The sequence below is a fragment of the Eublepharis macularius genome, chromosome 4, assembly GCF_028583425.1.
Source record: "Eublepharis macularius isolate TG4126 chromosome 4, MPM_Emac_v1.0, whole genome shotgun sequence".
Classification (NCBI taxonomy): Eukaryota; Metazoa; Chordata; class Lepidosauria; order Squamata; family Eublepharidae; genus Eublepharis; species Eublepharis macularius.
In genome coordinates this window covers 182570112-182590768 of record NC_072793.1, presented here as the reverse complement: position 1 = coordinate 182590768, position 20657 = coordinate 182570112, and the positions used below count along the sequence as shown (strand labels likewise).

Sequence of the window (20657 nt, the reverse complement as noted above, 5' to 3'; positions counted from 1 at the left end):
ATAGTGCATTACAATAGCCAAGTTTTGATGTTCCCGTGGCATGGATGCACGTGGTTATGTCGGCCGTGTCGAGGTAAGAAGCCATCCTCCAGGCTAGAGTGAGGTTGGAGTAAGCCTTTTTCTGCAGCTGCCTTAATTTGTTTTTCTAGTAGTAGCGTTGGATCCAGTGTAACCCCTAGGCTCTTAACCAAGTGTGCAAGGGTCAGACGAACTGCATCGAAAGTGGGGAGTACAATGTCTTTCAAGATCTCTGCTTTCTCAACAAGCATCACTTCAGTCTTGTCTGGGTTCAATTTCAATTTGTTATTTTTCAGCCATTTCTCTGTAGCAGGATACACACACACACACACATATATACTTACTCACATACATATATGTAACAAAGCCCATTGTGGGGGGGAAATACAACAGGCTCTAGAAAGGGGACGGCGGATAGGAAGGCATTCCCTCCTCCTCCATCACTTATCCTGGCTGGTGAAGGAGGGGGGTGGGCATTGCTACCTGCTCCACATGTGATCTCGGCCACATGAAGGGGTGGGTGGGCTTTGCGACCTGCTCCACACCTGATACAGGCCGGGTAAAGGGGGGCGTTGCCACCTGTTCCGCTCCTGATTGCAGGCGGATGAAGGGGAAATGGGCATTGCCTCCTGCACGCCTGATTACAGATGGGTGAAGGGGATTGGCTATGGCCACCTGCTCAGTGCCTTATTCTAGTAGGTTGAAGGGAGTGAGCATTGCCTCCTGCTCTGCACATGATCCCAACTGGGTGATGGTGGGGGGGTGGGCCTTGCCTCCTGCTCCCCTCCTGAACCATCCAGGTGAAGTGAGGCAGGCATTGCCATCTGCTCTGCTCTTAATACCAGCTGAGTGAAGTCAGGGCATTGCCACCTTCCCCTCTCCTAATAACAGCTGGGTTAAGGTGGTGGGTGGCTTTACCACCTGCTCTACTAATATCAGCTGGGTGAGGGCATTGGATGGGCACTGCCACTTGGTTTGCTCCTAATACCAGCTGGGTGAAGGTGGGGTTGGGCATTGCCACCTGCTCTGCTCCTAATATTAGCTGGGTTATTACAGGGATTGGTGGGAATTGCTGGGCGTGAGCATTTTGACCTGCTCCACTCCTAATACCAGGTGGGTGATGGTGTGGGGTGGGCATTGCCACCTGCTCCCCTCCTGATCCCATCCAGGTAAAGTGAGGCGGGCATTGCCATCTGCTATTCCTGATCTCAGCTGAGTAAATAGGCGTGGGCATTACCACCTGCTCCATTCCTAATACCAGCTGGGTTAAGGGGGGGTGGGCATTGCCACCTTCTCTGCACCTAATACCAGCTGGGTGAAGTTGGGGCATTGCCACCTTCCCCACTCCTAATACCAGCTGGGTTAGGGCACTGGATGGGCACTGCCACCTGCTCTGCTCCTAATACCAGTTGGGTGAAGGTGGAGTTTGGCTTTGCCACCTGCTCCTCTCCTAATATAAGTTGGGTTAAGATGAGCGGTGGGAATTGCTGGGGGGTACGCATTTCCATCTGCTCTGCTCCGAGTACCTCACCAAAAAGAGAAGCACCCTTAGAAACAGAACAGAAACTGTTAGAGTGGAAATGCACAGCTAAGGGGAAAAAACAACAGAACATTACAAATTATATAAAGTGATGGTTAAGCATATAAAGTGGTGCATAAATTAACAATATTCAATAAATTACAAGTGTAATATAACAAATTCCATACACATTATTGCACTAGAATCCGGCCAACTGTAGAATGAACACTAAATCCAACGTAGGTGGAAACACAGAGGAGATAACAAAGTCCGTTCACTGAAGAACGTGGAACAGAACGGTTCCTATTGTATTCATTTAAACAGTCATTTTCATAATCTTGCACCCGGACAAAAAGATAGGGGTGCGTCGTCCTGTCGCCTGAAAGACTGTAAGCGGCAGGTCTGTTGATCCCTGAAGCAGTTTGGAAACAACTGTTACCCATAACCGGTTCCTTGTTGGGTCTTCCGTCCTGGACGTATATCATTTCCTCGTTCCACCTGGAAAGAGATAAGATTATGAAAAAGGGCTGAGTGTCACCTGCATATTGGGGACAACCAAGCCCCCATCCAGATGTCCCCATCCAGGGGTTTCTGTAGGACCGGAACCCCCATAGAACGGTGCCTCCCAATCCCAGCCTGGATCAGCAGTCCAGAGAGATGCCATAATTAATGGCATTGGAAGCCCCAGAGAGGTCCGGGAGAACCCACGGAGCTGCACTCCCTCTGTCCATCTCCGGGCGCACGTCATCCACGAGGGCCACCGAGGCAGATGCTGTCAGATCCAAGATGAATGGAGGGTTTTAATAACTTTTCTGCCGTTTGTAATCCACCTCAGGCAGACTCACCGGAGAGGCAGAATAGAAAATGTCCAGATCAATACATGAGTAAGAGACTCGATTCAGCTGAGTTGCCAGGTCCAGGTTGGGAAATTCCTGGAGATGTGGGGGGGTGGGGCCTGGAGAGGGTGGGGTTTAGGGAGGGAAGGGGTCTCAGAAATGGTATAATGCCATAGAGTCCCCCCTCCACAGCAGCCATTTTCTCCAGGGGAACTGATCTCTGTCACCTGGAGATCAGTTGTAATTCCGGGAGATCTCCAGCCACCTCCTGGAGGCTGGCAGCCCCAGCAGAGGCCCACAGGGGTATACTGCCTAAGGCCAAGGAGGTTCCATTTCTCCTCCAAGGTGAGTGATCGACCTCTGCTCCGTGAGCGCGCCAGGCCCCCTTTTAAAGATCTTACTACTGGCTCACAGCCTGCCGACCCTTCATTGCTGCGGCAAGAGAGCCCCAAGGGGCTGGCCCGGCAGAAGCCGACGCGCTCGGTCCGGGAGGGGTCCCCGAAGGCACCCCATGGCCGCCTCCTTTCTCTCCGGGCCCCCCCATCACTCTCCCCCGAAGGGCAGACCGGAGCCCCCTCCCCCCCTCCCCAGGAACGGGCGCGCGACTCCCGCCGCGCCTTTGCCCAAAAGAGAAGCGGGGGGGGGGGGTGCAGCAGCCCGGCAGGGCTGGGCGGGGGGAGAGCCGGTCGACCACGGGGTTAAAGCGAGAGAGCCCCGACTCCTAGACGTGCAGACGGGAGGGGGGCGCTGGTGAGGTCACTTCCTGCCATGCCCCCTCCCTCCAGCGGCAGGTGGCCCCTTTGGCATTCCCAGGGCAGCCTCTGCTCCGCCCCAGGCGCGACTGGTGAGTTAAAACCGCGTTGGGGGAGGGGGGAGAGGGGAAGGGGAACAGCCCCCCCCCTTTGCCCCAAGGAGAGGCGGGCTGCACAGCGGGTCCTTTGGGCTTCCTCCCCGCCCCCCCCCGCCTCCCCCCCATCCTGCAGTTTCCTCCTTGGTGCAAAGCCCGGAGGCCCCGGAGCAGAATTCAGCCCGGGGGGGGATTGGGGGAGGCACCAGCCAGTGGGTGATGGAAGACCTGATCCCCCCCCCTGCCTTGCCAAACTCAGTTTCTACCTTGAGGACGGGGAAGTTTGGATCTCCCCCCTCCCACCCAGCTGCATGTATCCTCCCCCCCCCCCCCGTTAACTTGTCCGCAAAAGCCGGAGGGGATTTTTTTATATATATCAGTTGTCTGTTCTTAAAACAATGTAACTGTCCGGTTCTGAGAATTCCCAGTTTGCATTTTTAAAAATCGCATCTCTGGCCCCTTTCATGGCAGAGATAGGTCTTTCCTTGTTGTTTTCACAACAGCCCGGTGGGGCTGGAGATTTACTTGTTAAAATAAGCAAAGCTGGGAATTCAAGGAATTTGTTCCACATGGAGGTATAACACTAAGCCAATCTAGTTATGCCAGTTCAGCCCCCAGCTTTTAAAACAAGGAGGTGGGCATGAAAGGGTTAGGTGGCGGAGTACATTAATGGAAGACGGGGCAGGGGAGATACAGGAACCCTGCCCTGTGGAAGCCCCATGGCCACTGCCTTGTCTTGCCTCTTCCACAGGCAGTAAAGGATATTCCCCTTGTGGAAAACCCCTTAGATGTCCCCCGCTCCCCCTGCCTCACTCCACTTTGACATCCTAGCCGGTCTCCTGTAACCTTTTGACTGCTTTTGTCATCCTCTGGGCACGTGCGAAGGGGACTTCTCCCTCCTGCCTCCCATAGATTATCAACCAGGGGGGCAGGGTGTTTTTAAGAGTTGACAGGGAAGAGAAAGAGCCCCTGCCTGGCACAGGGACTAAACCAGAGTCTCAGATCTGGTCCTCACAGCCAGGAGGAAGAGCTGGCAGAGGCCTGAGGTGGTGGATGGCAATTTCAGACACTGCCCCCCACTTTCTCCGCACATACATTCAAGGTGGCTTCTCTTCAGACCGCGCAAGGAAGAACCCATTTCGGGAGGCTTCCCTCTGCTAGACTCTTCCTGTCACAGAGAGGCTCAATGACAGGCAAAGACAAAGGGCAGAAACGTTTCGCGGGCAGGGCTGGTTTTCTCCGCGTGGGCAGATTTCAATTCCTAGCTGGCTTCTCCCACCTGCAGTCTCACATCCCGTCACTTCCGGGCCCCTCATTCCCAGCACCTCCTTCTAAATATGTGGGGCAGGCCGGAGGGTCTCGTCTCCCCTCAGAGGAGAGGAGGGACCAGAGTGGCTTCCAGGGCCAGGGACCCCTCAGCACTCAGGAAACGATTGGGTGAATCTGGGTGGAAACATGGCTGGAAGGAGAAGGGGGTGAACAGATAAGAAAGGTGCGGGGAGATACCAGGCCAAAGACTCTGTATCCAAGATCCTGAATTGCGCCTCACAGCAAATCCAGAGAAAGCTTTGCTGAAGGGCAAAGAAATTTGTGTGCATAAAAACAGTTGCCCTCCATCTTTCTTTCTCTCCCTCCCAGGTGGCCAAAGAAAGCCCCCCTCGGCTGTTTCTCCGCTGTCTCCTCAGTGTGGTGAAGGGAAAGGACCAGCCATGCAGCCAGCTCAGGTAAGGGGGGGAGGGGTAGTTCACGCCATGTGTTGTCCTGAATTTTCCTTCGCAAGGGATTTGCTCCTCTTCATGGACGTCTCTGGCTGCTCCCCCCACAAGGCTTATAGCCCACCTGCAGAATGAGGGGCCCTGAGATGTCCCCCAGGGAGACTGCAGGCCTTCATAAGTCCCCAAGAGACTTCCCCCTGCTCTGCTCCTCCTCAAACCAGCTGGGTAAAGGTGGAGGATGGGCATTACCACCTGCTCTGCTCCTAATATCAGCTGGGTGAAGGTGGGGGGTGGGCATTGCCACCTGCTCCCATCCTGCTCGCAGCCTGGGCTTCACGCCATGGCACATTTTCTGGAGGGACCTGGTGCCTTGCCTGGGCTTCCCTCCGTGGCAGCGCCCTCTAGTGCTGCACCAGGGTATGAAGTGAGTCGTCTTGAATATGCTTACTCAATTATATAGTAAGAAGATTCCTATTTTTAAACTGTTCTCCTCCAACAACAGTCTTGTGTGGTAGGTTGGGGTGAAAGACTTGGATAGGACCAATGCACCTGGGCAAACTTATATGGTACTGAAGGAATTCGAACTCAGTCCTCCCAGGTCCTAGTCCTTCACTCTAACCACTACGTCACACCAGCCTTTTGGATTTTCTTTCTCATGGACCACCTTTCCAGCACTATAATGAAACTCTCTTCTCCTTCTTCCAGGGCTGGGTGTCCTTCGAAGAGGTGGCTGTGCATTTCTCCAAGGGGGAGTGGAGCCTGCTGAGCCCAGCGCAGAGAGCCCTGTACAAGGAGGTCATGCTGGAGAATTTTGGGACCGTGGCCTCTCTGGGTGAGGGTCCTTTTCTCCTGGGCTGCCTCCTTCTGCTCGTGAGGTTGTGAGGAGTGACTGTAAGCAACTCCTGATTGAGGGAGGATGAGGGCAGGCTGCCTGCCCTGGGCTCAGTGGCTGATCTCTGCCACTCTTTGTGGGAGGGGTTGTGGAGAAGGAGTCCCCCCCATCTGGCATCTCTGTGCCCGGACCACAAGGGAGGGCCTCAGAGGAGGTGCCAAGGGGGCCTTGATAAGGAGAGGGTGGGAGTGTATAAGCAGGGTATTTCCCCCCCGGCTGGGCCTTGCCTTACCCTGGCTGAGTTTCGTCTGTGGAGGGAACTTGGCTGGCTTCTCTGCCCCTGAGTGAGTTTTCAGCTGGCACAGAACTGCCAATGCCAGATATGGCTCCGTACCACCCTTCCGTACCACCCTCCTTGTCTGTTGTGTATTTCTGGAGGGGCAGGCATCCCACCATGGAATTGCCCAGTTTATGAACACACAGAAGAGTCACAATTTTGTCTTTCTTTCTTCCTCACAAAAGGGCTTGAGGTTGCCAAGCCTGACCTCATTTCCAGGCTGGAAGGAGAAGAAGATCCGTTTCTCCGGATCTCTGATGAAGAGGAGCGGTTGGCAGGTATCCATTTTAACTTGTTGCGGGATTGTCTGTTCCTTGTTTAAAAAAAATATTTTTAATATCTAACATAAAAAACTACAAAAGACTACAAAGATATAAGGGAAAAAGGGGGGACTGGGGAAAAGGGAAAAGCAACATATAGACAAAAAGACACACACACACTCTGCATGTCTTGTATGCCCTTCCTACTGCATTTTTTCTTTAAAGTTAACTTTCTAATATGCTATTAGATTGGTAGATCTTATACAATACAGACTATATTCAGGATCAGGTCTTCTCCCCCCCCCCCCCGTGTCTCGGTCTCAGTTCTCTCTGCGCAGTTGCAACAGCTGCACTCGTTCTCTCCTCACCCCCACTTTCCCCTTCAGACTTTGGACTTTCTTCTTGCTGAAACTCCTGATGGTTGAACAAAAAGTCTGTCAGCTGTACCAAACGCCTTCCGGAAACAACCATTTATATTTTACATCACATTTCCTCAGGAAAGCCGCAAGTGTTTTATACTTAAATCTTCTTTTACGAGCCAAAAATGGAACATCCTTCAATATTTTAACCTTGTTGCCCAAATCGTCCAAGTCCACATTATACGAATTATATAAGATGGTGTCCCGAGTCTTCTTAGATGAAAAGTCAATAATAATCTCGCGAGGCAGCTGATGCTTCATTGCATACTTTGAAGATGTCCGACGGACTTCCAAAATATCGCTTTTTAACACTTCTTTAGTTGCCTTTGCCAATGGCGCCAAAAGTCCCGACACCAAATCTTTTAAATTTTCACTTTGTTCCTCTTTTACACTCTGAAGACGCAGTACCATTTGGGCACGGTCCACTTGCAATCCTATTATTTGATTCTCCAAGAGCTTCACTTCCTTACTTGTCGCTTTCATGAGTACTGCGTTCTCGCGTGCAGACTGCTCTGCTCGAGATGCTGATCTTTAATGGTTTTCACTTCGCTTTCCACTGAATCAACCTTTTGCCCCATTTCATTTAACTTCGCTACAAAGGGCTGCACAGCATCAAAGACTGCTTGCCTCACCATTTCTTCCAAGGTTTCCCCCTTCCCCTGTAACGTCGCCATCACCAATTTACTCATTGCTGGGCTCTGCTTTTTCATGGCCATCTTAGGGGGGGGGGGGCGCCAGCTAAGTTCCGAAACTCCGTGAAGGGGAAGAAATCCGCGCCTTCTTAGCTTCAACTCCCACCAATCCTTCGCATACGCTTAGAAATCAGAAGGGATTCGCTTACTTACAGGTTTTCACCTTAAATCTGCTTATTGCCGTTCTCTTTTTTTTTTTTTGAAAAATTTTTTATTGGGTTAGAACATTTTTATTTTTACATTACAATCAATTTTCCCCTAATTTTTCATTTCTAACCCCCTCCCTTTCCCCCCCTTTTGTTGACTTCCAACAGCTTTCCCACCCTCTGTCCCTTTTCCCTTACTTCTATTAAATTCCTCTGTCTAAAACAGATATACATTCTCCATTATATTAAGCAGTACATCTTTAACTCCCTTACTTATTATACACCCAAACTATACGTCTTTAGATAAACAATTTATCCCATTTTCCAGTTTTGAATATTTCTATATAAACCTATATATCATAAACCATAAAAATTTCCCACATTTAAATCAAACAATTTGATTTGTTCTCTATGTATTACTCATTTCATCTTTTTATGGTAATTCTATATAACTCCTCAGATAGTCAATCAATTTAACTCTTCTATACATTCAGTTTGGTGCATATAAATCTTGTCAAAGAAAGAAAATATTGTTAGTTAGTCAATCCTCATGTTTAAACCTTATCATTAATTATTCTCTATCAGTTAACCTATACATATCTATATATATCTCAATCAATTAATCTAACTGCTTATAAATTCACATTTCTCTTCCTCCCCCGGTAAAGTCACCCCTCTCTTTTATACTTTTATTATACTTCAGTAGTTCTCAAACTGCCACAGTTTTCCTCCCACCTCCCATTTCTTCTCCAGATATTGTTTCAGCTTCTCCCAGTCTGTGTTAAACTGCCCTGAGTCCAGATCTCTCAGTTTTCTTGTCATCTTATCCATTTCAGCCATATACAGCAATTTGTAGATCCAATCTTCAATAGTTGGCACTTCTTGTACTTTCCATTTCTGCGCATACAAAAGTCTAGCTGCTGCAGTCATATAAAAAATCAACGTCCTATGATGGGCTGGAATTCCCTCCATTCCCAAGTTTAGCAGCAGGAGTTCTGGGTTCTTATTTATTTGAAACTGTAAAATTTCCCTCATTTCTCTTATTATTTCCCCCCAGAACTGCCTAGCTACCTCACACGACCACCACATATGATAGAGGGAGCCCTCATGTTTCTTACATTTCCAGCATTTATTAGAAGTATTCAAATTCCCTAGCGCAATCTTCTTTGGTGTCATGTACCAACGATAGATCATTTTGAAAATGTTCTCTTTAATATTGATACACGTCGTTGTCTTCATTGTAGTTTTCCACAAGTATTCCCATGCCTCCATTGTTATTTCTTTATTGAAATTTATAGCCCATTTCACCATCTGTGTTTTAACTATCTCATCCTCAGTATACCATTTCAGCAATACTTGGTATACCTTGGATATTCTTTTCTTGTCTTCTTTAAGAAGGGTCTGCTCTAGTTCCGAGTTCTCTGTTCGTATGCCCCCTTTTGCAAAGTCTGAGTTGTATAAGTCTCTAATCTGTCTATACTGAAACCAATCATAGTTAGGTGATAGTTCCTCTTGCGTCTTTATTCTAAGTTTAGATACTTCAATCTTAGTTATTTCTTTGTACGTTAAACATTGTTGTTCATTATCCACAGCTCTCGGATCTATCACCTCATATGGAACCACCCACAAGGGGGTTCCTTCTTGTAGGTAAGTTCTATACTTCTTCCAGATTGTAAATAGACTTCTCCTTACAAAATGATGCAGGAACATCGAGTTGACCTTTACTTTGTCATGCCATAGGTATGCGTGCCATCCAAAAATTTTTTTATATCCCTCTAGGGCTAATAGTTTCTTATTCTTTAATGTCATCTACTCTTTTAACCAAACTAGGCAGATTGCATCATGGTAAAGTCTCAGATTGGGCAGTTGCATTCCGCCTCTCTCCTTTGCATCTTGTAAAACTTTTACTTTCACTCGAGGCTTCTTGCCTGCCCAAACAAAATCTGATATTTTCCTCTGCCATTTTTCAAATTGTTTAGAGTCTCTGATGATTGGTATTGTCTGTAACAAAAACATTACTCTTGGTAACACATTCATCTTAACTGCTGCAATCCTGCCCAACCATGACAGGTTCAATCTATTCCATTTGATCAAGTCTCTCTCTATCTGAGTCCATAATTTTTCATAATTATTCTTGAACAAATCTATATTTTTTGCAGTCAGCTCAATTCCCAAGTATTTCACCTTACTAGTTACTTCACAATCCGTTGTTTCCATTAACAATTGTTGTTTCTGCTTAGTCATGTTTTTGCATAATATCTTTGACTTCTTTTTGTTAATGAAGAAACCTGCCAAATCTCCAAACTCCTTGATCTTGTCTATCACTTTTGACATGTTCTCCAGTGGGTCTTCTACAATTAACATTATGTCGTCTGCAAATGCTCTGACCTTATATGAATAGTCCTTTATTTTTATTCCTCGTATTTCCTCATCTTGTCGAATTTGTATCATCAGAATCTCCAATACTAAAATGAACAACAATGGAGATAACGGGCAACCTTGTCTTGTTCCTTTACTAATCGTCAATTTTTTGGTCAATTCATCATTCACTACAATTGCTGCAGTCTGGTCTCTATAGATTTCCTTGATTGCTCTGACGAATCTTTCTCCCAATTGTAGCTTTTCCATAGTGGCAAACATAAAGTCCCAGTTTAAATTGTCAAACGCTTTTTCAGCGTCTACAAAGAAGAAACCAACCTCTTTGTCACAACGCTTGTCGTAGTATTCAATAGCATTGATCACTGTCCTTAAGTTGTCTCTTATTTGTCTGTCTGGCAAAAAGCCTGCTTGTTCCTCCTCTATGACTTCCGAGAGCCACCCCTTCAATCTCTCCGCCAATATCTTCGCAAAAATTTTATAGTCATTATTGAGTAGTGATATAGGCCTATAATTTTTCACGCTAGTCAGATCTTGGCCCTCTTTTGGGATCAATGATATATTCGCTTCGCTCCAAGTGTCTGGAATTCTTTGATCCCTAAAAACTCCGTTCATCACCTCTTTTAGGAATGGTGCCAGTTCATTGGCCATTGTCTTATAAAATTTAGCCGTAAGTCCATCTGGCCCTGGCGCCTTTCCTAGATTTGCGGATTGTATTGCCATATTTATTTCCTCATCAGTTACTTCACTGTTCAGCTTATTTCTCCAAGCTTCCGAAATCTCTGGAAGTTTGGTTTTCTCCAAATATGATGCTATTGATTCTTTGTTTACTTCTTTTTTATTATACAGCTTAGCGTAAAATTTATAAAAAGCTCTACTAATGGTAGTCTGCTCCAAATACGTTTTGTTTTCTTCACAAATTTTATTTATTATTTTCTTTTCCCTTTTCTTCTTTAATTGCCATGCCAAATATTTCCCAGGTTTATTAGCACCCTCAAAAGCTTTTTGATTCAGTCTTTTAAGGTTCCACTCCAATTCTTTGTTACTCATTGCTGTTAATTGTTCTTGAAGAATTTTGATTTCCTGATGTATTTTCTTTTTCCCTGGTCTCTTTTTTAACTGTACTTCTTTGGCCTTTATTTTCTCCTCAATCTCTTGTCTTTTCTCCTCTTTCTTTTTCCTTGCTCTACCATTTAAGTCCATTAGTATGCCCCTTACAACCGCCTTGTACGCGTCCCAAACTTTACTGGTTGGTACTTCTTTATTCACGTTGTATTGTATAAAAAACTTAGTCTCTCTTCTCAGTGTTTCCATATTCTCACTTTCCTGTAACAGGTCCTCATTTATTATCCAGGCTTTCCTTTTTCTCCTTTTTCCAAATTTCCACATAATTGGGTTGTGATCTGAGCCTACCATCGGCATTATTTCTACCTCCTTAGTCCATAGCGCTAAGTCCTTTGAGGCCCAGATCATATCAATTCTTGATAATGTAAGATGCCTTGCAGAATAAAAAGTAAACTGTTTGGTTTTAGGATATTCTCTCCTCCATACGTCTTCGAGAGTCTCTTGTTGAATCAACTCAAAAAAAAGCTTTGGCAATAGTCCTCTTTTCTTTTGTGCTTTTGTAGTCTTTTTGTCTAATTCCAAATCTGTCACTCCATTGAAATCTCCAGCAAGAATTATCTGGTCATATACAAGATCGTCTAGGTGCTTCCTTAAGTCCTCAAAGAAGCTTTCCTTTGCACCGTTAGGTGCATAAAGTCCGACTACCAACACTCTCTTTAAGTTCCAATTACATTCCACTGCTACAAATCTAGCTTCCACATCTCTCATAACAAATTTTGGCTGCAGCTCCTCTTTTATATACAACACCACTCCTCTTTTTTTCTTGTTGGAAGCCGCTACAAATTCTTTGCCCAATTTTCCAGATTTTAAATATTTTACATCCTGTTTTCTAATGTGGGTCTCCTGCAAACAAACAATATCACATTTTTGTTTTAGTAGCCAATGAAAAATATTTTTTCTCTTATTCGGTGAGTTTAGTCCATTTACATTCCAAGATAATACTTTACACTCCATATTCATGGTTTTGTTGGTAAGTCTTTTTCATTGTCCTTGATAAATCTCTCCATCTCCCGCTCAGATCTGATGCGTTTTTTTGCCCCTCCAAACTCAAAGGACACTCCTTCCGGTAACTCCCATCTGTATCTGATATTCATGTCCTTCAAAGTCTGAATTAGCACTCTATATTTTTTCCTGTCCAATAACACTGATCTGGGCAGTTCCTTCATTATAATAATCGTCTTGCCATCAATCTCCAATGGATCTTGAAATTGTTTGGTCACAATCCTCTCTTTCATATTTCTAGTTGTAAACTGCACAATCACATCCCTTGGTAGTTTCCTCTGGGTTGCAATTCTCGAGTTCACACGATACGCCACATCTAGGATAGCCACAATTTCCTCCTCCTCCTTCCCCAGGTAATCAGCCAACACCTCAGTCATCTGTTCTTGCGCTGACTTCCCTTCCACTTCTGGCAGACCGCGAAAACGAAGCTGCTTCTCCATGTGTTTAGTTTCTGCAACTGACATCCTCCCCTTCACCAGCCTCATCTCTGTTTGTTGCGTGTCTATTAAATTCTCCATCGCGTCTTCTACTGTTTTAACTCTCTGCTGCGTTCCTTGTAATTCACTGCTAATCGTTTCCACACCTTTTTTCACTTCTGACAGCTCCGACTTTACTGTCTGTGTAACTTCCTTGACCTCTTTAATAAGCTCCAATTTCGTGTCCTTAAGTTCTTTCATCATGTCTATAAGTTTTTTGTCCAAGTTTTCTATTGCTGATTGCCACTCTTTTTTCGACATCGTGGGGCTTGCTTTAGCTCGCTCCCACGAATCTGCTCTCTTCCTCAGCTCCGTGGCGTATAATTAAACGTTTTCCTTTTTTTTAAATGTCCCAATCTTTACCAAAATTAATTTTTTATATCCAAAATGTCGGGCGTCTTTTCTCTATGGTTTCTCTATGTTATTATAATCCAAGATGGCCTACTTCCTCTTCCGCTGAAGCCACGACCCTTCCACTTTCAAAGATGGCGATTCCCCACTTCCTGTCCTTTGGCAAGGGCCGCTTCCCTCCAGCCACTCTATTGTTGTTACGCACTTCCTGTCTCCCGTCTTCCCACAGCAGGTCTCGCGATGGTGTCTTTTTCCCACAGCTCCAAAACCACAGGTATTCAAAACAATAGTCCGATTTTTGTAATAACTTCTTTAAACTTAGTCTCTTTTAAAATACAACTCCTGCCGAGTCTTCACCTCCTTTTCGCTAGTCTGTTGCAGTTTAAAAGTCTACTTTCTTTCCTCTCTGTTTTTGTCAATCTGTCCCGTTTCAAGAGATAGCGATCTTTACCTTCTCTCCAGCTTTCTCGGGTTGTAATCGCTGTTTCGATCTTAAATTCTCCTCTCGACTTCCCTCCCCGATCGAAGCTTGGGTATGTAGGTCTTATGCCAGCCGAATTGGCCCCAAAATTGCCGCAGAGATTATAGCCGACCCGTCGCAAGGTGGGACCTCAAGGATCGGGGGGGAGACTCCTTGTGTAGAGCCCCCCCTCGTCCGAGATCTAACTCACCCTAGGGTCTTGAGCGTTCTTTGCCTGCTCCCCGCCTGAGAGCAGTCGGCCGCGGGTTATTTTCACCCCTCCGGCCGGTTAAAACGGCAATCCGGTCAGCTCCACAAATGGAGCTGCGTTAGACCTCCATGAATCCCAAACCGGAAGTCCCCCTGCTTATTGCCGTTCTCCATGGCCCGGCGGCACGCCATGTGCTGCGCAAGTCTGCCAGCCTCGGTTAGAGCAAACGGGCAATTTACCCCCTGCATTGCTTTCAGGGGGTTCTTCCCGCCACGCGCTGGACCCTGCCTCCCTCACTGGGAGTCCTGGTCAGGCTGCTCGGATGTTTCCTCCCGGACCTGCGGAGAGGAGCGTCCGACATGGCCGGGAAAACAAAAACGAATCGCGGGTTTGTCTGTTCCTTTTGCTTCCTTCCGAGGGATTTCTGTGGCCTTTTTCTCCTTGAGCTTCTTCACGCAAGAGCTTGGCTGGGTTGGGGATGGTGAAAATGGTGCTTGTAGACCCTGGACGCCTGAAAGCAGGCCTCTTCCCCCTCCCCGGTCAGATCACTTGTGCCAGGTGCTGTCCACTCGCAGAGGCACTGGCTCCCTGGCAGGCCTTGATCCTGGGATGCCGGGTCTGCCAAGCAAGCAAAGAAAGGAATTCAAGACCACCTAACGACAACCTCTTCTATTGTAAACATTCATATAATCAATGCAGAAATGACAAATTGCCAGTATATGGGCTAGTAAAACCACTAGTTCATCGTCCACAGCCATATAGCTTCCAGTCATAAGTCCATAAGCAGGATAATTCAATCTGATACAATTCAATACATCAGTGTGAATGGCCAGAGAAGCTATATGGCTGTGGAGAATTAACTAGTTGTTTTACTAGCACTGAGCACTTTATGGGTCTTGCAACGAAGACTGTATAAATGTATTGATACAACATTGAATTATGATGGATATTGAATATTGTATGAACTGCACATATATTGGCAATTTGTCATTACTGTATTGATTATATGAATGTTTACAACTGAAGTGGTTGTCGTTAGGTGGCCTTGAATTCCTTCGTTTGCCACCCTTTGTCAGGACCCTCCTGCTTCGGTTATCTCTGGGTCTGCCAAGCAAAGCAGGGGCTTTTCCTCAGAGACGTGATGGCCTACAGCAAGTCCAGCCAGAACTCACGTGGACACATCCTGCCTCCACCCCCGAGCACAGAGCTGCGTTGTAGGTGACTCCGAAGGGGCCAGTAGGATGGTGTCGCTGTGCAACATTCAGCCCCTTGCGGCAGAAATTTTCCCAGCCTGTTTTCCACCCTAGCCAGGATTAAACTCTTCCAATTGACAGCCAATGGCCTGTAGTCTGAAGCAGCCCCTCAGGAGGCTGATTTAGTTCCCCACGCACTGTGCGGAAGTGGTTTAGCAGGGGAAGGGCTGCTCCACAGAGACCCTGGCAGAGAGAAAGGGGGTGGGACAGAGCGGTGGCTGATGGTGTCGCAAGGGCAGCCAGGCTGGACCAGGTCTCCCTTGGATGTCGCACATGCTCTGGGTGAACAGGGGGCTCTGGTGGGGGGCAGGAGTGCTTCTCCCTTCAGGGGTGATGCAAGATTGACGATAAAATTGAAACCATCGAACACATGGTTATAGACTGTCCCATCTTTAATGAATTGGTGGCTCACTTAATTAACCCTCTGCTTAAAAATATGGAACGACCTAATAAGAGAGCCCAGGTGACGTGGTGATCATTGGACACAAATGATTCCCTTTCTGTGGCAAAATATATAGGGGCAATAATTGAATATCACAGACAGAATATTGAGTAAGGTTTTTCCTCTTTTAATTTCACCTTCAGGCAATAGCTTTAATAGCAGCGTCAGACAGACAGACAGACAGACAGCGGCCAATCTTGGGCCTGGGGCGGGGGGGGGGGATCCAATGTGACTGGAGAGTGAACGGTCCCTTCTGAAGCCGGCTTCTCCTTTTCAATGTAAACTTGACTCTTAATTTTCTTCTCCATTTTTGCTTTCTTCCAATGTGAAATCGAAGCTTCTGATGGGTACAAAAACTGCATGAGAAATATTTATCTTCAATGCACAGCATACAATGAATAACCCCTGCAAAAAACCCCCCAAACAATGGAACTCCGCAGAGGACAATGTTTGTGCCCAGGACAATCAAGGATGTGAAAAGCACATTTTCTCCTCATGCTTCACTAATCCCTGTGAGGGGTTTAAAGAAAGATGCAAATCTGGTTTACTAGTACCAGGTTTGTTGTTCAGCTTAAGGTCAATCCTGTTCCCTTCTTCTTCTGCCTGACATCTCTCCTCCGATCATGCGCTGGTGTATCACTGTTCTCATAGATGGTTGCTTCTGACTGCCTTCTCAAGGCATATTTAACCTTGGAAGACCCCTCTAAAGAATGGCCGCCCCCCCTTCTTAAAATCAATGTTTTGGTCTAGTAAATCCCCTTGTGAAAAGAAGCCGGGACAGAAACGCCACTGGGTTCTCCATTGCTTATATGACTAGGCCAGAGTTCTCTCTCTCTCCCTTGTCTATCTGCCAGTAACCGTCCCAGTGAAGTGCTGTTCTTCATTTAATTGCCACAAGCTACTGATCGGGGTGTGGGTTCTAGGGGGTGGGTTCTAGATCCAGTCAGTCTTGAATTCTCCCTAGGAGCTAAAATGACTAAACGGAGGCTTTGGTCTCAGCATGAGAAGACAAGACTTGCTGGAAAACACAGCAAAGCTGGGAAAGTCAAGGCAGCCGGAAAAGAGGATGGCTTGAATCGATAAAGGAAGCCCTGGCCTTCTGTTCGCAGGACCTCATCAAGGCTTATATTGATAGAGCATTTCGGAGGTCTTCATGTACAGGGTCACCTTAAGTCAGAAGCAACTTGATGGCACATTACACACATGGATTGGCTAATACTATCTAGTTGGTCACGGGACCATACGCAAAAATAAAACTCTGTAAAGTGTGTCCAGGCACCAAACCCTGGTATTGGTGGCTTCCGCACGAGGAGCGGATTCTGTAGCTTCCCCCTTGTTGGTGCAGCTGCAGATAAAGTGCAGCAGCAACGGGGCATCCACATGGCAATGGGGCTGAAAAATCCAAATTTTCAGACCCTTGGCTTGGTACATTAGAGCTGAACTGACTGTCCCTGTCTTAAATTGTGCCCTTCTTCTCCCCAGAACAACCCCAAACCACACTCTCAATTCTCCTAAGCAGGGAAAGAAAAACTTAAAATGACTGAGTCACTTTGAGAAGTGTGTGTGGGGGAATCTCTCTTTTGCATTCTCTTTTCTTGTCTTGGGCCACAATTATTACCATAGGAATGGCTTCTCTGCCAGCTTTGCCAGTTTGGAACTTAGAAGGAATAAAGAAAGAGAGGGGGAGAACCGGGTACAGACTGTGTGATCTTAACCTCTGTGCAAACACAATCATCACAAAGCAAAGGAGGATACTCTTCTAAAGATGGCTTGTAAAGGTGTCCTATCCTCACACCAGGTTTCTCTTTCTTTCTGCAGGAGGCCTGTGGAGGTCACCGAATGAAACATCTCAGCATCCAGTGATGGATAAAGGGGACACCTATTCAGATCTGAAAGGGGCTAAACATTCTGATACCCTGAGGAAGGAGGAGAGAAAGCATCCATCTAAAGGAAGGAGTGATTCCGGTCTTTTACAAGGTGAATACGCTCATGAAATCCCACTACTTGAAAAAAAGTACATAGAAGGCAATAGAAATGAGGGTAGTGCAAGTGGGAATTCTTTTTCTGAAAAATCAAACAGTAGCATGCATTGGAAAAGCCATAACACAAAGGAAAAATATAAATGCCTGGAGTGTGAGAAAACCTTCAAAAAGAGTGGAAACCTTAATTCCCATCAAAGAATTCACACAGGGGAAAAACCTTATAAATGCCAGGATTGTGGGAAAAGCTTCAAATGGAGTGGATGCCTTAATTCTCATAGAAGAACACACACTGGGGAAAACCCTTATAAATGCTTAGAGTGTGGAAAAAGCTTCAGTCGCAGTGGAAGCCTTAATTCCCATCAAAGAATTCACACAGGGGAAAAACCTTATAAATGCCAGGAGTGCGGGAAAAGATTCAATCGGAGCGGATGCCTTAATTCTCATAGAAGAATACACACAGGGGAAAAACCTTATAAATGCCTGGAGTGTGGGAAAAGCTTCAGTCGCAGTGGAAGCCTTAATTCTCATAGAAGAATTCACACAGGGGAAAAACCTTATAAATGCCAAGAGTGCGGGAAAAGCTTCAAAAGGAGTGGATGCCTTAATTCTCATAGAAGAATACACACAGGGGAAAAACCTTATAAATGCCAGGACTGTGGGAAAAGCTTCACTCAGAAAGGACACTTTAAGTCCCATCAAAGAATACACACAGGGGAAAAAGCTTATAAATGCCTGGAGTGTGGGAAAAGCTTCAGTTACAGTGGACACCTAAATTCTCATCGAAGAATGCACACAGGGGAAACACCTTATAAATGCCAGGACTGCGGGAAGAGCTTCAATTGGAGTGGATGCCTTAATGCTCATAGAAGAATCCACACAGGGGAAAAACCTTATAAATGCCAGGAGTGCGGGAAAAGCTTCCGTCAGAGGGAAAACCTTAATTCTCATAGAAGAATACACACAGGGGAAAAACCTTATAAATGCAAGGACTGCGGGAAAAACTTCCGTCAGAGGGAAAGCCTTAATTCTCATAAAAGAATACACACAGGGGAAAAACCTTATAAATGCCAGGACTGCGGAAAAAGCTTCAGTCGCAGGAATAATCTTAATTCCCATCAAAGAATTCACACAGGGGAAAAACCTTATAAATGCCAGGAGTGCGGGAAAAGCTTCCGTCAGAGGGAAAACCTTAATTCTCATAGAAGAATACACACAGGGGAAAAACCTTATAAATGCAAGGACTGCGGGAAAAGCTTCCGTCAGAGGGAAAGCCTTAATTCTCATAAAAGAATACACACAGGGGAAAAACCTTATAAATGCCAGGACTGCGGAAAAAGCTTCAGTCGCAGGAATAATCTTAATTCCCATCAAAGAATTCACACAGGGGAAAAACCTTATAAATGCCAGGACTGTGGAAAAACCTTCAGTACGAGTGGAAATCTTCATTCCCATCAAAGAATGCACACAGAGGGAAAACCTTATACATGCCAGGACTGCGGAAAAAGCTTCAATGAAGACCTTAATTCCCATCAAAGAATTCACACAGGGGAAAAACCTTATAAATGCCTGGAGTGTGGGAAAAGCTTCAAAAAGAGTGGAAACCTTAATTCCCATCAAAGAATTCACAAAGGGGAAAAACCTTATAAATGCCTGCAGTGTGAGAAAAGCTTCAGTCGCAGTGGAAGCCTTAATTCCCATCAAAGAATTCACACAGGGGAAAAACCTTATAAATGCCTGGAGTGTGGGAAAAGCTTCAAAAAGAGTGGAAACCTTAATTCCCATCAAAGAATTCACACAGGGGAAAAACCTTATAAATGCCTGGAGTGTGGAAAAAGCTTCAGTCGCAGTGGAAACCTTAATTCCCATCAAAGAATTCACACAGGGGAAAAACCTTATAAATGCCTGCAGTGTGAGAAAAGCTTCAGTCGCAGTGGAAGCCTTAATTCCCATCAAAGAATTCACACAGGGGAAAAACCTTATAAATGCCTGGAGTGTGGGAAAAGCTTCAAAAGGAGCGGATGCCTTAATTCTCATAGAAGAATACACACAGGGGAAAAACCTTATAAATGCCTGGACTGCGGGAAAAGCTTCACTCAGAAAGAACACTTTAACTCCCATCAAAGAATACACACGGGAAACACCTTATAAATGCCAGGACTGCGAAAAAAGCTTCAGAGATTCTGGAGGCCTTTATTCCCATCAAAGAATACACCCATGAGAGATGCCATATTAATGCCTGGAGTGTAGAAAAAGCTTCAGACTAAGTGAAGTTCTTAGTTCTTACCAGTGCTACTACTAGAACAACAAGTTTAAGGCAGCTGCAAAAAATGACTTTTACAACGTCACTCTAGCCTGGAAGATGGCTTCTTACCTCGACATGGCTGACCTGGCCACCTGGATCCCTGCTACGGTAACATCAGGTCTTGACTATTGTAATGCACTATACATAGGTCTCCCATCCAAATTAACTAGGAGACTCCAATTGGTGCAAAATGCTGTGGCACGACTGCTATCAGGAGCATGGACACCAGCCCCATTCTGCAGTCACTCTGTTTGCTACCTATCAGCTACCATGCTCAGTTGAAGGTATTGGTTATCACATTCAGAGCTCTTCACAGGCCTGGCATACCTCCAGGAGGGCTTCCTTCCCTATATTCCTCCACAGGAGCTTCACTTATGTGAAGAGTGTCTCCTGCAGGTGCCACCCTCTAAATGGGCGTAATGAACAGCAGCCTGTACACAGTCTTTCTCTGTGGTGGCCCCTGCCCTGTGGAACGACCTGCCTTAGGAGGTCAGGAGAGGCCCCACCCTCCTCGCTTTCTGCAAACTATGCAAGACTGAATTATTCAAGAAGGCTTTTGTATTGTAGAGAAGGGCTCTCAGTTGATTTACTAATGAGTTAAGGACCAGGATCATAGACTTCACCACTATATTTCCTTACGTACTACCTGTTGTCTTAAATACCTGCTCCCGTGAGCTACCTGTGCTTCTTGTGGTCTAGTGTCAGCCCTAAAATTCCTTATCTTCTGTTTCAGCATTTCTTCAACTCTGTCTTGGATTCTTACTAATGCTATGTCTTTGTAAAATGGTGTTTATCGACTCTATGACATGGTTTATGGTAATGTCCTTGAAATTGCGTGTCCTGATCTTATTCTGTGTAGTTCGCCTTGAGTGTCAGTGAGAAAGGTGGACTATAAATGACATAAATAGAATAAAATAAATGACAGATAAATTCTGGTAGAAGAATTCACACAGGGGAGAAGCCGTATAAATGTCTAGTATTTGGGAAAGGGTTTAAACAGAAGAATGAACTAACTCCTCATCCGAGAATTCACAAGGGAGAAACCATTAGTGCCTG

General features: G+C 45.9%; 1 pseudogene; it reads left to right on the top strand.

The window, feature by feature from the left end:
- Positions 1-5650: 5650 nt before the first annotated feature.
- Positions 5651-20436, top strand: LOC129329116 (zinc finger protein 91-like; annotated as a pseudogene).
- The last annotated feature ends 221 nt before the right edge of the window (positions 20437-20657 follow it).